General features: G+C 50.6%; 1 protein-coding gene across 3 annotated transcripts in view; it reads left to right on the top strand.

Moving 5' to 3' along the window:
• LOC146811702 (uncharacterized) overlaps window positions 1-21,585 on the top strand; it is a 1,283,263-nt gene that overhangs the window by 700,381 nt on the left and 561,297 nt on the right. The gene's annotated exons all lie outside the window — the stretch shown is intronic.

Here is a 21,585-nt window from a genome sequence, read left to right as displayed (position 1 = left end):
ATGGTTAAGAGGTTAAGTTGCTCTTTCCAAAAAATTTGATTTCTGATGGATACATCTGCCTGTGGGTTCCTCACCTGATGAATATCCCCTGCGCCAGCATTCTTCAGAAATGTTTCGTAGCTCTCCACGCCGACGAGGTCGTCACAATGCCATGGCTCAGCACTCGGCTCCGCGTGACGTCACTGGAGCCATAAGAGAACCACGTCGGCGTGATGACATCAGTTCCCTTTTTTCCACGCTAGCAAAGCTAACGGTTTTTTCTGGGACTCTCCATATTTTTGACTGGATACTTTGTTTGTCGACTGTATCTTTTTCTCTTTTGGCATATCTGCGCCGAAGAAGTCTGGTTTCAAGCCCTGTAAAGAATGCGGAGGTCACATGTCTATCACGGACCCGCATGAAGACTGTCTTTGGTGCTTGTCGTCTGACCACGACGTCGAGGACTGTTCTTCCTGCAGGAAGATGAACCCGAAGGCTCTAAAGGAGCGAGAGGCCAAACTGTATATGGCCAAGGCAAGAAAAGAAAAAAGGGGTCGGAAAAGGTCGAAGTCCAGGTCATCGACTTTGCATGACTCCAAGAGGAAGCATAAGTAGAAGAAGAGATATTCTTCACGGTGCCAGTCGTTGAAGGCTGTGGAGTTGAGATCGCCTTCTACAACTCTTCGACGTCGAGTAAAGGACTTTGTCTCTCCTTGTCCTTCAGTGTCTCCTCAGGCGACTCTGGTCCATTCTTCATCATACAAGGGGACTCCTGAGAGGTCGTTGACGCCGAGATTCTCACCAGCTTCAGAGGGTGTGTTGAATCCGGTTAAGACTGAGGTTCCTTCTGCTCCTGCGGCTCCGCCTGTGGCTCCCGTGGCGCCGACTCCAGAGGTGCCTCATTTGGATCTCGAACCGGCTCAACTTCCACAGTTTCCGGCGCCAGGTTCGGATCCATCGCATTTTCTTTATGGTGTGTTCGCCAGAGCCTCGTACCCCTCTGGTGCACCTTCGGGTCCCATGCGTCCTTTGGCATATAATTTGGGTGTGCCTCAGCAGAATCCACAGGCCCCCTTTGTGCCCTTTATGCCAGCAACGCCATCCTGGCATTTTCCAGCTCCATCCTGTGAAGATTCTCGGAGCCGTGGACGCCGCGTGTGGCGTTGTGGACGCCACAGCTGAAGATGCGCTCGAGGAGAGAGGCGCAGAGGTTGTTGGAGGAGGAGGAGCAGTACCAGGAAGAGAGGGAGGAAGGAGAAGTGTATGACACAGTGGATGTGTTTGAGGACTTGTGTGAGGCAAGTGGACTTGATGCTTCTCCGTAGTGGGACTTTGTTTCTCAAAAAGCTTTCCACTCGAAGGAGGTTGCTCCCTACCATTCTGTAATTAGGAAGGTGGCTGAACTTTTAGATTTGCAGCTTCCTATGGCTGAGTATAAGCTTAATCTTCTTACGGAGGTTCTCCATTCACCCTCCTTGGTGGTAGAACTACTCTTGCCCTTTAATGATGCTCTGACCAAGCCCATACTGGATATTTGGCGCAACCCTCTTTCTGCTCCTGCAGTTTCGATGTCTGTGCCCAGAAGATATAGGCCTGCTCCTGGAGATCCAGTATTCCTTTCATCCCACCCCCTCTCATGAGAGCTTGGTGGTTCAGGCTTCTGATGGATACATCTGCCAGTGGATTCCTCACCTTGTGAATATTCCCTGCGCCAGCATTCCACTGAACTTTTTTCCCCAGCTCTCTACGCCGACGACGTCATAATGCATCGGCTCCGCTCGCAACTCCGTATGACATCACCGGAGCCATAAGAGAGCCACGTCGGTGTGATGACCTCAGTTCCCTTTTTTCCGTGCCGTCGACGCGCAGCGGTTTTTCCAGCACTCTCCTGCTACTTTGTAGTCGTTTGGTGTTACTATTGGAAAAATGTGTCATGTCTTCGACAAGGAAGTCGGGTTTTAAACCCTGTAGGGAATGTGGGGGCCACATGTCTATGACAGACCCCCATGATGATTGTTTGTGGTGCCTTTCATCCGACCATGACGTGGAAGATTGTTCCAGCTGTAGGAGGATGAATCCCAAGGCGTTGAAAGAAAGGGAGGCGAAGCTCTTCATGGCCAAGGCCAAAAAGGAGAAGAGAGGTAGGAAGAAGGAGAGATCGAGGCCGGAGTCGTCGACTTCGCATTCTTCGAAGTCACACCATAAGAAAAGGAAACATTCCTCTCGGTGCCGGTCTTCGAAGAGCAAGGCGTCGAGATCGACTTCGCCTCGATGCCGAAGTAAGGATATATCTCCTTCTCCATCTCCTTCTAAGTCTCCTGTGGGATCTCCTTCGCCGAAGCGGGCTCCAGCGCAGTCTCCGGCGCAGTCCCCGGCGCCGTCACCGGTTCCAGTGGAGTCTTCGGCTTCTGAGGCTGAGCAAGAGCAAGGAGAAGAGCCTTCTCTAGGGCCCGATGAGCCTGCGGCGCCTGTGGAGGACACTGCGGCGCCGGTACCAGGTACTCCGCAGACGGATCCAGGTCAAGGCCATTATTCACAGTTCCCGGCTCCGGGTATGGATTCATCTCATTTTTTGAATACAATGTATGGAATCTTCCAACGGGCTGCCTTCCCATCCGGTGCACCTGCTGTTCCCGTGGGTTCTTTGGCCTATACTCTGGGAGTGCCGCAGCATTACGCTCAGGCCCCGTTTATGCCCTTCCTGCCGATGGCGCCTTCGTGGCAGTTTCCGGCGCCGTCTGGGGATCCGTCTCGGCTTCGAGTGGATCGACCTTCTTCTGGTCCTTCTTCGACGCTGTTGCCGTCTACCTCGGCGCCGCATCCGGCGCCGCCGACCCCGACTCCGGCGCCGCCGACCTCGACATCTCTGGCTCCACCGGCTCCGTGTACGGCGCCGGCGACGCCGGTTCCACGGATCCGCTCAAGAAGAGAGGCCCAAAGGGTCTTGGATGAATAACGATATAGAGTGGAGGTGGAGGAAGGTGAGGTTGACACGTCCTCTGATGAGTTTGAGGGGATTCAGGAGGCTAGTGGCCTGGACACGACTCCGGAGTGGAAGCATTCTTCTTCTAGGTCCTCTCCGCCGCAGGAACTGGCTCCCTATCATATGGTGATAAAAAAGACTGCAGAGCTGTTGGATTTGCAGTTGCCCTCTGCGGAGTATAAGCCTAACCTTCTGACGGAGGTGTTACACTCGCCTACCTCAACCAGTGAGCCTTTGCTGCCTTTCAATGAGGCTATTTTGGAGCCAATTGTGGAAGTCTGGCGTAAGCTGCTATCTTCACCAGCAGTCTCTAGGCAGGTGGTGAGAAGATATAAGGTGGCACCTGGGGATCCAGGTTTTCTATCTTCGTACCCTTCGCCAGAAAGTCTAGTGGTGCAGGCGTCATGCTCGAAGCATGCTTCAGGAGCATTCCCTCAGACTCCTGCGGACAGGGAGTCCAAAAATGTTGATCAAGCCTCTAAGAAGACCTTTTCATCCGGGAGCATGGCGCTTAAGTCCACTAATGCCACGTGCTTGCTAGGGCGCTATGTCCATGCTTTGATGGACTCGATGAAATCTTTAGCCCCATAGCTGCCAGAATGTGATAAGGCGTCCTTTATGGAGGTGGTCGCAGATACTCAGGCCGCTGCGAGACAAGTGATTCAGTCGGGCCTTGATATGGCTGACTCAGTGGCGAGAATAATGGGGCCGTCTATAGCCACTAGGAGGCAGGCGTGGCTTCATTCGTCTGGCTTCTCTACGGACGTTCAGGCCACATTAGTGGATTTGCCCTTTGATGGACAAAAATTTTTTGGTGAGAAGGCTGACTCTGCCCTACAGAGATTTAAGGAGAGTAGGGTAACAGCTAAATCTTTAGGTCTGCAGGCTCCTGCTAAAGGATTTGGACTTAAGAAATTCAGGGGTTTCGGTAGGTCTTCGTTTCGCTCCTACAGGCAGCCTCAGCAGCACAACAACAGCAGAATCCCCTCTATAGGTCCTATAGAGGGAGACAAAGAGGTCGGAGAGGTTCTGGCCACAACCCCTCTTCATGTTCTGCCTCTTCTGCTCCCAATGAAGCTTCAGGGAAGCATCCCCAGATCCCCCATCCTGGATCATGTGAGACCTATGGGGGGTCGGGTGTCCCACTTTCTGCGGGGTTTGAAATCTGTTACAACCGACCTTTGGTTTTTAAACCTCGTGGAGACTGGGTACGCCCTTCCCTTTCGGGAGTTTCCTACCCCTTACCCTCCTTGCCAAGGTTACTGCTCGGAAGACCATCTGCTTCTTCTGCAGAAGGAGGTGCTAGCTTTGCTTCAAAAAGGTGCGATGGAGGTGGTTCCGGAGCAGGAAAGGGGTCAGGGATGCTACTCACGGTATTTCCTGATTCCCAAGAAGGACGGCAGATTGCGTCCGATACTGGACCTCAGAGTCTTGAACTTTTACCTGAAACAGGAGAAATTCAAGATGCTAACCCTTGCGCAGGTTCTTCAAGCATTGCAGCAAGGAGACTGGATGGTGTCGCTCGACTTGCAGGACGCGTACTTCCATGTCCCAATCCTGAAGTCGCACAGGAAGTATCTCCGTTTTACGGTTGGGTCGCAACATTACCAGTTTGCGGTCCTCCCGTTTGGTCTTACTACCGCACCTCGAGTCTTCACGAAGGTGATGGCAGTGTTAGCGGCCCATCTCAGGAGGCCGGGGATTCTGGTTTTCCCCTACCTGGACGACTGGCTTCTGAAGGCAGAGTCCCCAGAGATGGTGCAGCATCATCTGCGGGTAACATCTCAGCTGTTATTCGAATTGGGTTTTTCGATAAACGTGCCCAAATCTCACCTGGTGCCCTCTCAACGCAACCTGTTCATAGGGGCGGTACTGGACACTACTGTGTGTCGAGCATTTCCTCCACCTCAAAGAATTCTCGACATTCAGGAGATGGTCCCTTTATTCCACAATGGAGCGGTTGTTCCAGTTCTGAAGGTCCTTCGCCTGCTCGGTCTGTTCGCCTCCTGCATTCTGTTGGTCAACCATGCACGCTGGCACATGAGGGCGCTCCAGTGGTGCCTCCGCAGGCAGTGGTATCAGCACAACGGAGATCTCAGGGAGTCGATCAGGATCTCCAGAGAAGCTGCAGCGGATCTATCTTGGTGGAGCGTGGAGGGCAATCTGTCTCAAGGAAAGCCCTTCCATCTGCCTCCATCGGTGGCCACAGTGATAACAGATGCCTTCAGCTTAGGGTGGGGTGCTCATCTGGGGGATCTGGAGATCAAGGGTCTTTGGTCTCCAGAGGACAGGTTGCTTCACATCAACCTTCTGGAATTACGGGCGATTCGTTTGGCACTCAAGGCCTTCCTCCCTTCCCTTCGCGGTCAGTCTGTTTAAGTTCTGACGGACAACAATACCGCGATGTGGTATGTGAACAAGCATGGAGGAGTAGGGTCGCATTGTCTCTGCAGGGAGGCCCTGCGTCTTTGGTCCTGGGCTCAGGACCATCAGATTTGTCTGATGGTAAATCATCTGGCCGGGGTGCTGAATGTGCATGCGGACAGTCTCAGTCGGCAGTTCTCCGCCGACCACGAGTGGAGGCTCCATCCGGAGGTGGTTCGTTACGTCTTTCGGACGTGGGGAATCCCTGTTCGCCACCCTCGAGAACGCGCACTGCCCGTTGTTCTGCAGTCTCCAGTTTCCGATGCAGGGGGCGTTGGGGGACGCGTTTCAGTTGAGTTGGGGCTCACGACTCCTTTACGCGTTTCCTCCCATACCCTTGATTCCTCGGGTTCTGAGGAATATTCGCCAAGATCGGGCCCATGTTATATTGATCGCCCCGGATTGGCCAAGAAGGGTGTGGTACACAGATCTTCTCCACCTCTCCTCGTGCCCTCTGCTCCGTCTCCCTCTGAGGGCAGACCTCCTCTCGCAGTCGGAGGGGCAGGTTCTACACCCCCACCTCCAGAGCTTACACCTTCATGCCTGGAGATTGAACGGGGCAGCCTGAGTTATTTCTCTCTCCCACCTGATGTGGTGGATGTTATTTTATCGGCCAGGCGACACTCCACCAAGTCCATTTACTCCTACAGGTGGTCTAAGTTTGTAAAATGGTGTGCAGAGAGATCCATTGACCCTTTAAAAGCCCATCTTTCTGAGGTGCTCCAGTTTGCTCTTTCCTTGGCTCAGCAGGGCTGTGCTATGGCCATGGTCAAGGGCTATCTATCGGCCTTATCGGCTTTTCTATGTCTACCTGATCAACCGTCATTATTTAAATCTCCGGTTGTACTGAGGTTTATCAAAGGCCTTACAAACATGTTTCCACCTACTCCTTTTGTAATGCCACAGTGGGACCTTAATCTTGTCTTAACTTTTCTGATGGGATCCCCGTTTGAGCCTCTTCATAGCTGTCCTCTGAGGCTTTTGTCCTTTAAGACGGTCTTTCTTTTGGCCATAACCTCGGCAAGGAGGGTGAGTGAGCTTCAAGCTCTTAGTTCTAAACCCCCTTTTCGTTACATTACATGCTGAAAGGATGGTACTTTGGACCAGGGCTGCTTTCCTGCCTAAAGTAGTTACTCCGTTTCATTTGGGGCAGTCTATTACTCTCACTGTTTTTTATCCTCCTCCTCATCCCTCCAAAGAGGAGGAAAGACTTCATCGCCTGGACCCAAAGAGAGCTGCAAGCTTTTACTTGGACAGAACGAAGGACTTTCGTCTGGACGATCAGCTCTTCGTGGGTTATGCTGGTCATTCCAAAAAAAGAGCGGTGCACAAGCGCACTCTATCAAGATGGATCATCCTTGCCATCAAGATCTGCTATGCCCTGGCTGGTAAGGTTCCTCCTGAGGGTATTCGGGCTCATTCAACTAGAGCTAAATCTTCTACATCTGCTTTGGCCCGGGGTGTTCCTGTGGCAGATATTTGTAAAGCTGCGACTTGGGCCTCCCTCCATACTTTCGCAAAGCATTATTGCTTGGACTCTGAGATGAGGAGGGAGGGCCACTTAGCGCGGTCTGTCTTGCAAGACTTTCTGGTATAGGAAGGTGGACACCCTCCTCCGGGAGTGGGGACTGCTGTGGGAATCTATTCACAAGGTGAGGAATCCACTGGCAGATGTATCCATCAGAAGAACAAGTTACTTACCTTCGGTATCGCTTTTTCTGGTGGATACAGTATCTGCCTGTGGATCCCTCACTGGCCCACCCGCCTCCCCGTTGTCCACCTTTGTATACCTTAAAAGTTGTCTTGTTTGAGATGTTGTTATGCTTTCTGGTACATTTGTAGGGAATGCTTATTTTGTTTAGCTTTCCTTTTGTTTATGTACTGTGTATATTTGGTTGTATATTGTATACTGTGTATACTTTGAATCTGTGGTTGGTCCACCTGTGCGCCTCGGAGGCACGGAAAAAATGGGTGGAACTGACGTCATCACGCCTACGTGGCTCTCTTATGACTCCGGTGACGTCATGCGGAGTCGCGAGCGGAGCCGATGCATTATGACGTCGTCCACGTCGCCGTAGAGAGCTGGGGAAAGAAGTTCCGTGGAATGCTGGCGCAGGGGATATTCACAAGGTGAGGAATCCACAGGCAGATACTGTATCCACCAGAAAAAGCGTTACCGAAGGTAAATAACTTGTTCTTCTTGTTCGAAGCATTCCACAGGGCCGACAGAGATTCCAAAAAGCTGGAGCAGTCTGCGAAAAAGGTATTTTCTTCAGCCAGCATGGCACTGAAATCTACCAACGCCACCTGTCTCCTGGGTAGATATATTCATGCCTTAATGGACTCTGCAAAGCAGCTTCTTCCTAAGCTATCAGAGGAGGACAGGGGTAATCTCAGTGAGGTGTTGGCGGACTCTCAGGCTGCAGCTCGTCAGGTCATCCAGTCAGGCCTGGACACAGTGGATTCTGTTGCCAGAGTGATGGGTTCATCTATCACAATGAGAAGATATGCGTGGTTGAGGTCTTCTGGGTTCTCTACCGATGTCCAAGTTGCTCTTCTTGATCTACCTTTTGACGGATCTAACTTTTTGGAGAGAAGGCAGATTTGGCTTTGCAAAGATTTAAGGACAGTAAGGCTACAGCAAAATCTTTGGGTCTGCAAACACAGACAAGAGGTTATGGTTATAAAAGGTACAGACGCTTCAGGAAGTCTTTCTTTCGGAGTCTCAGATAGCCTCAACAGCAGCAACAAGAGAACCCCTTGTATAAGTCCTATAGGGGTAAAGGCAGACGTCGCCAACGTGTAGCCGGGCGCCATCCTTCCTCCTCCTCCTCTACCTCCCCAGCCCCTCCTGGTAATGCCGGAAAGCAGCCCTAGATCCGCCATCCTGGATCATGTAGGTCCTGTGGGAGGTCGGCTTATACATTTTCTACGAGAGTGGAAATCAATCACTTCGGACCGTTGGGTTCTAGATCTCGTAGAAAATGGGTACCCCCTTCCCTTCAGGGAATTCCCTCCTCCTTACCCTCCTTGCCAAGGGTTTTGCACGGAGGATCATTTACCTCTCCTCCAAAAGGAGGTTATTGCCCTTTTACAAAAAGGTGCGATAGTGGTGGTTCCGGAGCAGGAAAGGGGTCAGGGATGCTACTCCCGGTATTTTCTGATTCCCAAAAAGGATGGCAGGTTACGTCCGATCCTGGATCTCAGAATTTTGAATCCATATCTCAAGCAGGAGAGATTCAAGATGCTCACCCTAGCGCAGGTTCTTCAAGCGCTGCAACAAGAGGACTTGATGGTGTCCATCGACTTACAGGATGCGTATTTTCATATCCCAATCCTGAAGTCGCACAGGAAGTATCTGCGTTTTACGGTTGGGTCGCAACACTACCAGTTTGTGGTTCTTCCGTTTGGTCTTACTACTGCACCTTGGGTCTTCAACAAGGTGATGGCAGTGGTTGCTGCCCATCTCAGGAGGTCGGGGATTCCGGTTTTCCCCTACCTGGACGACTGGCTTCTGAAGGCAGAGTCGCCAGAGATGGTGCTTAATCATCTGCAGGTAACAGCTCAGCTGTTGTTCAATTTGGGTTTTTCGATAAATGTGCCCAAGTCACCTAGTGCCCTCTCAGCGCAACCTGTTCATAGGGGCGGTACTGGATACCACTGTGTGTTGTGCTTTTCCTCCTCCACAAAGGATTCTCGACATTCAGGAAATGATCCCTTTGTTTCACAATGGAGCGATTGTTCCAGTTCTGAAGGTCCTTCGCCTGCTCGGTCTGTTCGCCTCCTGCATTCTGTTGGTCAACCATGCACCCTGGCACATGAGGGCGCTCCAGTGGTGCCTCCGCAGGCAGTGGTATCAGCACAACGGAGATCTCAGGGAGTCCGTCAGGATCTCCAGAGAAGCTGCAGCGGATCTATCTTGGTGGAAGGTGGAGGGCAATCTGTCTCAAGGAAAGCCCTTCCATCTTCCTCCATCGGTGGCCACAGTAATAACGGATGCCTCTACCCTAGGGTGGGGTGCTCATCTGGGGGGTCTGGAGATCGAGGGTCTTTGGTCTCCAGAGGAAAGATTGTCTCATATCAATCTTCTGGAATTGCGGGCGATATGTTTGGCGCTCAAGGCCTTTCTCCCTTCCCTTCGTGGTCAGTCGGTTCAAGTCCTGACGGACAACACTACCGCGATGTGGTATGTCAACATGCAGGGAGGAGTAGGGTCGTTGCGGCTTTGGTCCTGGGCTCAGGACCATCGGATTTGCTTGATGACAAATCATCTGGCTGGGGTGCTGAATGTGCATGCGGACAGTCTCAGTCAGCAGTTCTCTGCCGACCACGAGTGGAGGCTTCATCCGGAGGTAGTTCGACACATCTTTCGGACGTGGGGAACTCCTCGGATGGATCTGTTTGCCACTTTCGAGAATGCACACTGCCCATTGTTCTGCAGTCTCCAGTTTCCGATGCAGGGGGCATTGGGGGACCCGTTTAAGTTGAGTTGGAGTTCACAACTCCTTTGCGCGTTTCCTCCTATACCCTTGATTCCTCGGGTTCTGCGGAAGATGCGCCAAGACCGGGCCTAAGTCATATTGATTGCCCCGGATTGGCCAAGAAGGGTGTGGTACACAGATCTACTTCACCTCTCATCGCACCCTCCACTCCGTCTCCCTCTCAGGGTAGATCTCCTCACAAAGTCGGAGGGGCAGGTTCTACACCCCCACCTCCAGACCATGCACCTTCACGACTGGAGATTAAACGGGGCAACCTGAATTCTTTTTCTCTCCCGCTTGACGTGGTGGATGTTATATTATCGGCCAGGCGACACTCCACCAAGTCTATCAAAATTTGTTAAATGGTGCGGAGAGAAGTCTATTGATCTCTTGAAAGCTCATCTTTCTGATGTTCTTTGTTTTTTTCTTCATTTGGCCCAGCAGGATTTTGCTGTGGCCACTGTTAAAGAATATTTGTCGGCTTTATCAGCATTTCTTTGTTTGCATGATCAGCCGTCTCTTTTTAAGTCTACAATAGTTTTGAAGTTCATTAAGGGGCTTACTAACATGTTCCCACCCACTCCTTTTATTATTCCCCAGTGGGATTTGAATTTAGTGTTAACTTTTTTAATGGGTACCACGTTTGAACCTATGCATAGCTGTCCTTTGCGACTGCTGACTTTTAAAACGGTCTTTCTGGTGGCTATCACTTCGGCTAGGAGGGTGAGTGAGCTTCAGGCTCCGTTTTTGACCATACATGCTGAAAAGATGGTACTCAGGACCAGGGCTGCTTTTCTGCCTACGGTGGTAACTCCCTTCCATCTAGGACAGTCCATTAACCTTCCTACATTCTATCCTCCCCCTCCCCCTTCCAAGGAGGAGGAAAGGCTACACCGTTTGGACCCTAAGAGGGCGATTAGTTTCTGTCTTGATAGAACAAAGGACTTTCGTCAGGATGATCAGCTCTTTGTGGGCTATGCTGGACGGATGAAGGGCAAGGCGGTGCACTAGCGCACTTTATCCAGGTGGATCGTCTTGTGCATCAAGATCTGCTATGCTTTGGCTGGTAAGGAGCCTCCTGAAGGCATTAGAGCCACGAGGGCTAAGTCATCTACTTCTGCCTTGTCCAGAGGTGTTCCTGTGCTGGACATCTGTAAGGCTACAACTTGGGCCTCCCTCCACACTTTCGCGAAGCATTACTGCTTAGATTCCGAAGTAAGGAGGGACGGACATTTTGCACGCTCTGTTTTTCAGGACTTTTTGGTATAGAAGGGTGGACACCCTCCTCCGGGAGTGGGACTGCTGTGAGATTCTATTCATAAGGTGAGGAATCCACAGGCAGATATATCCATCAGAGGAACAAGTTACTTACCTTCTGTAACGCTTTTTCTGGTGGATACAGTATCTGCCTGTGGATTCCTCACTGACCCACCCTCCTCCCCGTTGTCCACCCTTTTATACCTTAAAAGAGGTATTCGTTAATATGTTGTTTCATATTGTCATTCTGCATTGCCTCTGTTTTGCCTTTCTGTAGGCTTAAAGGAAAGCTTTGCTTTATTTTGCTTTCCTATTTCACTTTACACTGTCTGTATTTGTGTGAATACTGTGTACTATGTATGCATTTTCTATATGGTCGGTCCGCCCGTTTCGCCTCGGTGGCACGGAAAAAATGGGTGGAACTGACGTCATCACGCTGACGTGGCCCTCTCATGGCTCCAGTGACGTCTCGCGGAGCCGCGTGCGGAGCCATGGCACTGTGACGACCTCGTCTGCGTGGAGAGCTACGAAAAATTTCAGAAGAATGCTGGCCCAGGGGATATTCATAAGGTGAGGAATCCACAGGCAGATACTGTATCCACCAGAAAAAGCGTTACCGAAGGTAAATAACTTTTGATTCTTTAATACGTTTTACACCATTTGATGCAATGGTATGGAAGTTTCCAAATTCTGGATTTACCCCCAGTAAATGTTGCCAAGGGACCAAATGCTGTGTGTGTGTGTGTGGGGGGGGGGGTGGAGTAGCAGGAACAATTATTATCCTTATATTAATGAAAAGTGACCTGGTCTTTTTCATTCAGTTGGATAGTATATCTTCCTGTAGGTTCCACACCTCCTGAATAGTGTCCAGGTGCCATACGGAATCTGGATACTTTTCCCCCCAAAAGAGCTCTCCAGAACCTCCATGTGGTGCCATGCAGTCTAAGCTGCGACTCTGCCAACCTAGAATGTGATAATATCTGAGTATATAAGATGACAAACAGCACTCTGGCTTGAGTTCCTGTTTTTTCTGTATTCCATCAATGTGGACCCAGAGATCTTTTTGGTATTTCACTGTTAAAATTACTTAGCTTTCAACTGCAACATGGCCAAATGTTTTCTCCTGAGATTTCTGGATTAATATCTTATTACAGATTAAATAAGAATATGTCTTTGTAAGATTCACATTATATCTGCAAGTGTTGTTTGGGATCGGAACATAACCTCTTGGCTTGCACCTCCCATTCATTAATGCACCCATAGGCCATGAGAGAATGTAAGACCAAGGTATTATAGGCAAAGGTATGTAGGGATATGGCAAGGAGAGCCTCTTCCCTTTTGGTTATATCTTCTTTCCGGCAACATGCTCACAAGAGACCTTCCCACAAAAAGAACAGAAACATCCCCTTCCAAGGATCATTGGGGGGCCCGATGCCATTCACAAATGCTGGGGTCTTCCTCATCATGGAAGGTAATTCCTATTTTCAAAACGATTAATCCGGAATTCTGAACTCTATTGGCTGATCCTGCAGAGGTTGAGCCCTTTCCATCAGATCCTGATGCATAATTTTGGATTGTTCCTGTTCCCTCTGGACCCTGTTCCCTCTGGACCACTCTGCATGGATAGACCCACTGATTTGTTCCCTGGAGATGTGTTTTGATCCAACTGTTCAACGGACCTGCTTTTCAGATTCCCACAGATTCCACTGTTGAAAGTCATGCAGAATGTGAAGCAGGATCCAGCACACATGATCTTGATTGCCTCAGACAGGGGAAGGAGAATTTGGTATGCTTATCAATTGGACATCTCCTCTCCCGTACAGGATGGGACTGCTTTCGCGGCAGGGTGACCAAATCTTTTTGCCCAATCCCTTCCTTAACAAAATTGCTTCCTGCCTTTCATATTGACCAACAAATGACTTACTTCTTCTTTCCTCCTCTTGCCCTCAAAGAGAAGTGGCCTCATTAACTGGATTCCAGGCGCACATTGTATCTGAAAGAGACAAACAAGTTACTTACCTTTGGTAACAATATATCTGTCAGAGACAAATATTCGTTATGGATTCTTCACCTTAGCATTACCACCAGGCGTCAGACTGGATCCGAAGAATTTTTCTTCAGCAGTACCCCTGCACGTAGGTAGGTGGCGTCGGTCGACTCCGCATTCGTCGTTGGCGTCATGATCGCCGGAATAACATTGTGCAGAGCCATGCAAGACACCGACCACTGGTGCACAAACACTAGGGCCCTGAAATGAAGTCCCTTACTTTAGAAGTCCATTCGCAGAATGGGTGGGGCGGTGAGGAATCCATAACTAATATTTGTCTCTTACAGATATATCGTTACCGAAGTTAAGTAACTTGTTCATCTGAAAAAGACTATTAGTTATGGATTCCTCACCTTAGAATAGATACCCCAGCAATACCAACCCCGGAGGTTGGTCTGCAAACTAAGTTCATACCTGAAAGTTCTGGAGAACCGAACGGCCAAAGAAGCCGTCCCTCCGGACTTGGCTGTCCAGACAGTAATGTTTGGTGAACGTGTGCAATGAAGCCCACGTGGTTGCCTGGCATATGTTGTGAGAAGTTGGCCTGATATATGATGTCACTAGTTCTAGTGTACACCTTGTATCAGTCCAAACAACCCTTATGGTGATTGGTTGTAAAGTCAACCTTATAGACCAGCTATCCTAGTGGTAGCATGGACAAGAGCAGTCTTAGGCTAAACTCTGTATGGCATGTGAAGCCAGCTGTTATACCATTACAGTCCCTTGAATACCAAATGAAAGGACACCACACCAAGTATATATAAAGTTAGAATGTATTTATTCTAGCATATACCCTCAGCACTCTTTATGTAGCATACGTTAAGTTACACAGGAAAATACAGTTGGGCCCGAGGGCCACGCAAACCATATACTAAGAAAGTGGTATAAGTGGCCTAGGGCCTAGGGAATCGCTGGGGCTACACTACCCTACCAAGAGTTAGGAAGTGGGAGGCCCACGGGAAGCGTGTGCAGTGTGGAAACACACACGCGGGTTACATTAAAGTCAATGGGAATGTAACAGTTAGAAATAGGGAGAATAAGGACACTTCCGAAGGAGCTAGGAGGAAGCAACTCGAGACTTAGACACTTGGATAGTCAATATCCACTGGAGCACCAGAGTACTCGCGTTACCTCACCCACAGGAGACGGGTGCATAGGTGTGAAGATGTGTCAGGTGTCGTCACTGGATCCTATGGATGCCTGAAGAACAGATGCTGGCAGGCGGCCAGGAGGAAGATGTCCGATGGATCCAAGGGTGGATCTTGAAGGAAGAACACTTGCAAGCAGAGGGGACAAAGTCTGGGTCACTAGCCAGTGACCGTGTGGAACCAGGAAGGAACCAGGCGATGTCGTGCAGAACACAGGTGATATCGTGAAGCTTGTCTCTGCAGCTGCGTGGACCAGGAGGCGTCGAGGACGACCATAACCAGGATACGAGCTGTCCCACAAAGGATCTTGCTGCTGGCGGAGTTGACGTCCCGATTGAAGTCAACAAGCCTTGGCAAAGGCAACCCACGCGGAAAGGGAAATTCGCTTCAGGTGCAGACCAGGCAGGTCTGGGGTGCTTCTCTTTCACAGGGAAGCAAGGGCCAGTCTGGGTGAACCAAACCAGCAGTGGAAAGTTAAAGGTTCGTCATCACAGAGGCTACTAGCCAGCGGGCCAGCAACCGGACAGATGCGTCGAGCAGGAAAATACAGAAGGGCCCCACGCAGAACTCGTGGAGTGTGGAGGGCTGATCTTCGGTGCAGGTGGTGCTCGGGGTTGGGGCTTCTCAATCCCCAGAGTACAACTTCGAAGATGCCTCAGAAGCTGCGCTGGAAGCTACTAGCCAATTTTCCCAGGTAGCCGGTCCCACGTCTCTCGTCGCCTCCACAGATCTCAGCTCGGCTGTGGATGTGGATCAGTGTCGGAGAAGTCTGGAAGTCAAGGCGCTGGTCGGGCTCTGCAGTCGGTTCCTCGTAGAACTTTGGGCAAAGCAAACAGCAGGTTGCTTGATGGTGCCTGTTTGCACAGGGTGGTCACTCCTTGGCCACAAGGCAGATTCTTCAGTCTTTTTCTTGTCGTCGAATGTCGAAGGTCCAGAGTTTCGTGTCTTGTTTCAATTCAGGATAATCCAAAATCCTAGGGACTCAGCTCCCACTCTTATACTAATCTGGGGGGCTGGGTTACCTGCTAGGTCCCTCCTATGGGTGGGACCAGGGAGGGGGTGGTTACACCCCCTTCCCTTTGTCCAGTTTCGCGCTAGGACTGGGGCTGGAGTGCCCCAGCACCGGTTTGAACCGGGCTATGCATGGGACACCTTGTGTGCCCCAGGCAGTGTCTCGTTTCTTTCATCCCACCCTGCCCCAATACACTAAGTCCTGTCTGGGGTGGTGCTAGCACCTCCCAAGGCAGGAAACCTATTGTCCAAGCCTCCCTCACTGGAAGGACTCCCAGCAGCAGGAGGTCAGACTTGTGTCTGTGGCAGCAGCGTCCATTTTGTGACGCTGGGGCTCTGGTTAACTTTAACCGGGTAAGTCGGATTTCAACATGTCTTCCCCCTCTAGAAGGGGGGAATACTATCCTCACCACCATAAATGGTGTGGGGGTAGTATTCCAAAGTGTTAGACACCTTACACGACATGTTTTGATAAAGCCAAACCATAGTTACCATAACCGCGAGGATTATAAGGTACTTAAGAGTATATGGTAGGCGATATCATAGAACAGCTATAAGGACATGGTTCCGAAAGCTGCAGACAGGCTCAGCTCATGCTAGAGCACCATCTCACATGTTACTAAGCACTCTGCCTCCAGGATTGTTAAGGCCTGCTATAGGAGTGGCTGACAGGTTACCCATGTGTCTATATATAAGGTAGGTATAGGGATACTACACCTAAGCAAGGAGTGATTACACAACCTTGCCCCAGCTGAGTGATCAGCCAGTTGTGTCATGATGGAAGGCCAGCCAGGGGTGGCATAATACATGCTGCAGCCCCTGGTAGGCCTAGGGTACACCTATGCCCTGGGTACCTAAAGTACACTGTACAGGGTCCAATAAGGTGATCCTTACCAAATGGGTTATGCACCTAAAGTACATAGTTGCAATTTAGAGAGAGAACAGCTGGGCTGTGGGTCTGATTAGCAGGCCCACAGCCACATCTAAGTCGTAAACCAGTAAAGCGAAAGCAAAAAGTGGGGGTGACCATAGGAAGCAGACCCTACTCTCCTACATATGTCATGAATAGGGACTCCATGTCAAAGAGCAGTAATGGCTGCCATCACCCTGGTGGATTGGGCGCGCAGTCCCACTGGAGGTTCCTTCTTTGCCAAGGAATAACAGATATTGATGCAAAGAACGACCTATCGAGAGATGGTCCACTTTTGAATGGCCCGACCTTTCTTGGCACCTACATAGCCAACAAAGAGCTAGTCCTCCACCCGGATGAAGCTCACTCACCCTGCGAGCAGAGGTGATGGCAACCAAAAAGGCAGTTTTGAGGGTCAAACGTCTGCGAGGACAGTTAGGCAGCAGCTCGAAAGGAGCGCACATAAGGTAGGTCAGAACCAGGTTCAAGTCCCATTGGGGCATTACAAAAGGAATTGGAGGAAACAAGTGAGTCATGCCTGTGAGAAGTTGGCCTGATGTATGATGTCACTAGTTATAGTGTACACCTTATATCAGCCCAAATACCCTTATGGTGATTGGTTGTAAAGTCAACCTTAAAGACCAGCTATCCTAGTGGTAGCATGGACAAGAGCAGTCTTAGGCTAAACTCTGAATGGCATGTGAAGCCAGCTGTGATACCATATATAATCCCTTGAATACCAAATGAAAGGACACCACAACAGATATATATATAGAATAAAGTGTATTTATTCTAGTCAAACCCTCAGCACTCTTTATGAGATTAGAGGTAAGTACAACACAGTCTTATTTAAGCATACATTAAGTCACACAGGTAAGTAATACAGTTAGGCCCTAGGGGCCACGCAAACCATATACTAAGTAAGTGATATAAGAACCACTGTCACGGAAATAGAATAGGCCTAGGCCTAGGGAATCGCTGGGGCTACACTACACTAGCGTTAGTTAGGAAGTGGGAGGCCCACGGGATTCGTGTGCAGAGTGGAAACACTCACGCGTAATGCGTAAAAGTCAATAGCAATAGTACAGTTTAGAAAACGGTAGATTTAGGACACTTCCGGAGTAGCTAGGAAGTTGAGACTTGAAAACTAGACACTAGGATAGTCACTATCCTGATGAGCACCGGAGTACCCAAGTTACCTAGCCCACAGGCTGCGGGTGCATAGGGGTGAAGATGCGTCGTTTTCGTCGTCGACTCCTATGGATGCCTGAAGAAAGATGCTGACAGGCAGTCAGTGAAGAGTGTCCGGTGGATCCCAAGGCTGGGATCAAGAAGAGAAGAAACCTGCAAGCAGAAGGGACAGAGTCAAGGTCACTAGCCAGTGACCACGTGGAACCAGGAAGGAACCAGGCGATGTCGTGAAGATTGCAGGTGAAGGTGAAGCTTGTCGCTGCAGCCAGGAGGACCAGAAAGCGTCGAGGACGACCAGGACCAGGAGGCGAGCTGTCCCACGAAGGCTCTTGCTGTCGGCGGCGTCGAAGTTGGACTAGGACTCACCAAGCCTTGGCAAGCGGAACCCACGAAGAACGAAGGACTTGCTTCTGGTGCAGACCAGGAAGGTCTGGGGTGCTTCTTCTTTGCAGAGAAGCGGGAGCCAGTCTGGAGGAGCCAAACCAGCGCAGAAGATTTCAGGGTGCGTCGTCACAAAGGCCACTAGCCAGCGGGCAAGCAACCGGACAGACGCGGCAAGCAGGAAAATGCTGAAGGGCCCCACGCAGGACTCGTGGAGTGTGGGGGGCTGATCTTCGGTGCAGATGGTGCTTGGGGTTGGGGCTTCTCAATCCCCGGTGCACAACTTCGAGGGTACCTCAGAAGCTGCGCTTTAAGTTACTAGCCACTTTTTCCAGGTAGCCGGTCCCACGTCGCTCGTCGCCTCCACGGATCTCAGCTCTGCTGTAGATGTGGATCAGGGTCGGAGAAGTCTGGAAGTCAAGGCTCTGGTAAGGCTCTGCAGTCGGTTCCTCGTAGAACGTGGGCAAAGCAAAGGGTAGTCTCTTGATGGTGCCTGTTTGCACAGGGTAGCCACTGCTTGGCTACAAGGGAGATTCTTCAGTCTTCTTCTTTCGTCGAATGTCGAAGGTCCAGAGTTTCTGTTCAGTTTTGCAGGTTCAGGATAATCTAAAGTCTTGAGGCCCAACTCCCACTCTTATACTAATCTGGGGGGCTGGGATACCTGCTAGGTCACGCCTTATGGGTGGGACCTGGGAGGGGGTGGTTACACCCACTTCCCTTTGTCCAGTTTCGCGCCAGAGCTGGGGCTGGAGTGCCCCAGCGCCGGTTTGAACTGGACTATGCAAGGAACACCTTGTGTGCCCCAGGCATGTCTCATTCCTTTCAGCCCACCCTGCCCCAATACACTAAAGGCTGTCTGGGGAGGTGCTAGCACCTCCCCAAGCAGGAAACCTATTGTCCAGGCCTCCCTGGCTGGGATCTCTCCCAGCTGCAGGAGGTCAGACTTGTGTCGTGGCAGCAGCATCCATTTTGTGATGCTGAGGCTTTGGTCAGAGGCTAACAGTTGAAGTATGATTTTAACATGTCCTTCCCTCTAGAAGGGGGGAATAATATTCTCATGTCCAGAAATGGCATGGGGGTATTATTCCACAGTGTTAGACACCTTACACGACATGTTTCGATAAAGCCAAACCATAGTTACCATAACCGTCTAAGATTATAAGGCACTTTAAGAGTATATGGTAGGCTATATCATAGAACAGCTATAAGGACATGGTTCCGAAAGCTGCAGACAGGCTCAGCTCATGCTAGAGCACCATCTCACATGTTACCAAGCACTCTGCCTCCAGGATTGTTAAGGCCTGCCATAGGAGTGACTGATAGGTACACATGTGTCTATATATAAGGGTAGATATAGGCATACTATATCTAAGCAAGGGGTGATTACACGACCTTGCCCCAGCTGAGTGATCAGCCAGTTGTGTCTGATTGGAAGGCCAGACCAGGGGTGGCATAATACATGCTGCAGCCCCTGGGAGGCCTAGGGTACACCTATGCCCTGGGTACCTAGGGTACACTGTACAGGGTCCAATAAGGTGATCCTTACCAATTGGTTATGTACCTAGGGTACATGGAGTCCATTTTAAAGAGAGAGCAGACAGCCTGAGACCCTGAATGGCAGGATCTCAGGCCAACTAAGTCGAAAAACCAGCTAGACACTAGGCAAAAAGTTGGGGGTAACCATAGTCAGATATCCACCTTCCTACACAACCCCCCCCCAAACGAAAGGAGATAAGGCTGGCCTTGACAAGGTAAGCCTCTATTGCCTAAGTGGCCATATAAGGAAGAACCAGCACTGGCATGGTTACCCCCTGTCTCATGGTCTACTAAGCAATCCCTCATCCTAAAGGTATCATAGGGTCTCCACCATAGGGAATCTCTACCTTGGGTGTGTCTTTGCAAAGTAAAAGGCTGGTGTTGAGATGGAGTACTGAAGTGAGTGTCCTCAAAGTGAGGCCTCAGCTTCCTCCAATCATTCTCCACCATGGATGCCTTTCTTTCTTTAACTGAGTTGCACTGTGCTCTCAGGGTCAGCCTCTGGCTACCTAAAGCTGGAGGCTGGGTCCCTTTTGTGGGCTTACTGGAGGGACAGGTCAGGTTTGGGGCCCTAAGGTCCCAGGTTTGCCTGTGCCCAACAGAATCCCTCTGGGGGAGGTCCCTAACTACCTGTAAAGGGGATCCCTCAGGAATGTTTTTACCCATCACCTGGCTAGGGCTACTAGCCAGGCAATCCTCATTCTTTTGATGGGGGGGTTCTTGTGGACAGGGGCCCTCTGGGGGTCCACTGGCCTCCCTGACCTCTGCAGCCCTGGGCTGACTGAGGCAGGGTAGAGAGAGGCAGGCTACCTGCACCAGACTGGGTTCCACCTTGGAAGGGGCCACTGACATCAGAGGCTCTGCCAGGCCAGGCCTGGCTACCTCTGGGGCAGTTCCTTCACAAGGGGTGAGGTCAGATCCCTGAGGAGGCTGACCTTTTCCTAATGTCTGGGGAGAGGGAGACTTTTCTTCCTCCCCTCTACTCTCTGTTTGTGTGGAGTGATCCATAGTTTCAGGCTTCACTACACCTATGTCAGTCTGAGTATGGGCTGAGACCATTACAGCCTTGCCAACCTTTTCAGGGAGGCACTCAGTTTGTGTTTGAGCTGTGACTATCACAGCTCTGCCAATCTCTACAGGGAAGTCTGGCTTTGCCTGGGCTGTGGCTACCACTGCCCTTCCAACCTTTTCAGGGAGGAAATCTACTTGGACAGGGGTTGTGACTGGCACAACCCCACTACCCTTTTGTGAAAGGCCTACCATTTTAGAATGGGTGTCTTGTTCAACTCCAGCCCAAGCTGAGAGTTCTAAGTCATTCCCCAGTAAGCAGTCCACAGGCAAGGTTGGAGACACTGCCACCCTTTTGGGGCCAGTGACACCTCCCCAGCTGAGACATACCTCTGCCATGGGATGACTGTTCTGGTTGCCATCAATGTTAGTTACCTGGTATGAGAAACCAGGCAAAAGCTGCTCAGAGGGAACTAGCCTATGGGCCACCATAGTGATGCTAGCTCCAGTGTCTCTGTAGGCCTCAGCTTTTCTACCATTGATGTAGGGTTCCTGTATGTACCTACCCAAAGTGTTGGGACAGGCAGTGAAGTTGGCAAACCCCATGCCACCATCACAGACAAGAGTGGCTGCTGTAGGGGAATTGGCTAAGCCAGGATCCCCCTGTTTTCCCCAAGAAAACCCAACCAAATTTTTGGGGGCACTCCCACCACCTGGGGGATTACTGCTGACAGTAATAGGTGGTGTGACAGGAGTAGTTGGAGGAACAGTTTTGTTTTTAGCCTGTGGGCAACTGCTGTCAGTTTTCCAATGCCCAGGTGTTTTACACACATGGCAGTAAGGCTTTTTAACTGTGGTAGAGGAGGGAGCTTGGGACCCACCACCCTGTGTGGAGTTTTGGGGCCCTGAGGAAGATTTCTCTTTTGTTTTATCCCCACCCTTCTCTTGAGGCTTGGTGGTATCTTTCTTTTGGTCACCACCCTGATTTTTAGGCCTAATCCTGGTCCTGACCCATTTATCTGCCCTCTTTCCCAATTCTTGGGGAGAGGTCAAATCTGAGTCTACCAGGTGTTGATGGAGAAGCTGGTTCTGACAATTACTAAGGAACTGCTCCCTCATAATCAAGTTGTACAATCCTGTATAGTCCTGCACCTTGCTGCCATTTAACCAACCTTCCAAAGCCTTAGTGGCACAATCCACAAAATCAGACCAGTCCTGTGTCTGTGTCT

Source organism: Triturus cristatus, chromosome 7 (genome assembly GCF_964204655.1).
Source record: "Triturus cristatus chromosome 7, aTriCri1.1, whole genome shotgun sequence".
Taxonomy (NCBI): domain Eukaryota; kingdom Metazoa; phylum Chordata; class Amphibia; order Caudata; family Salamandridae; genus Triturus; species Triturus cristatus.
The sequence above is the reverse complement of the archived record's forward strand: the minus strand, read 5'-3'. Positions and strand labels throughout refer to the sequence as shown.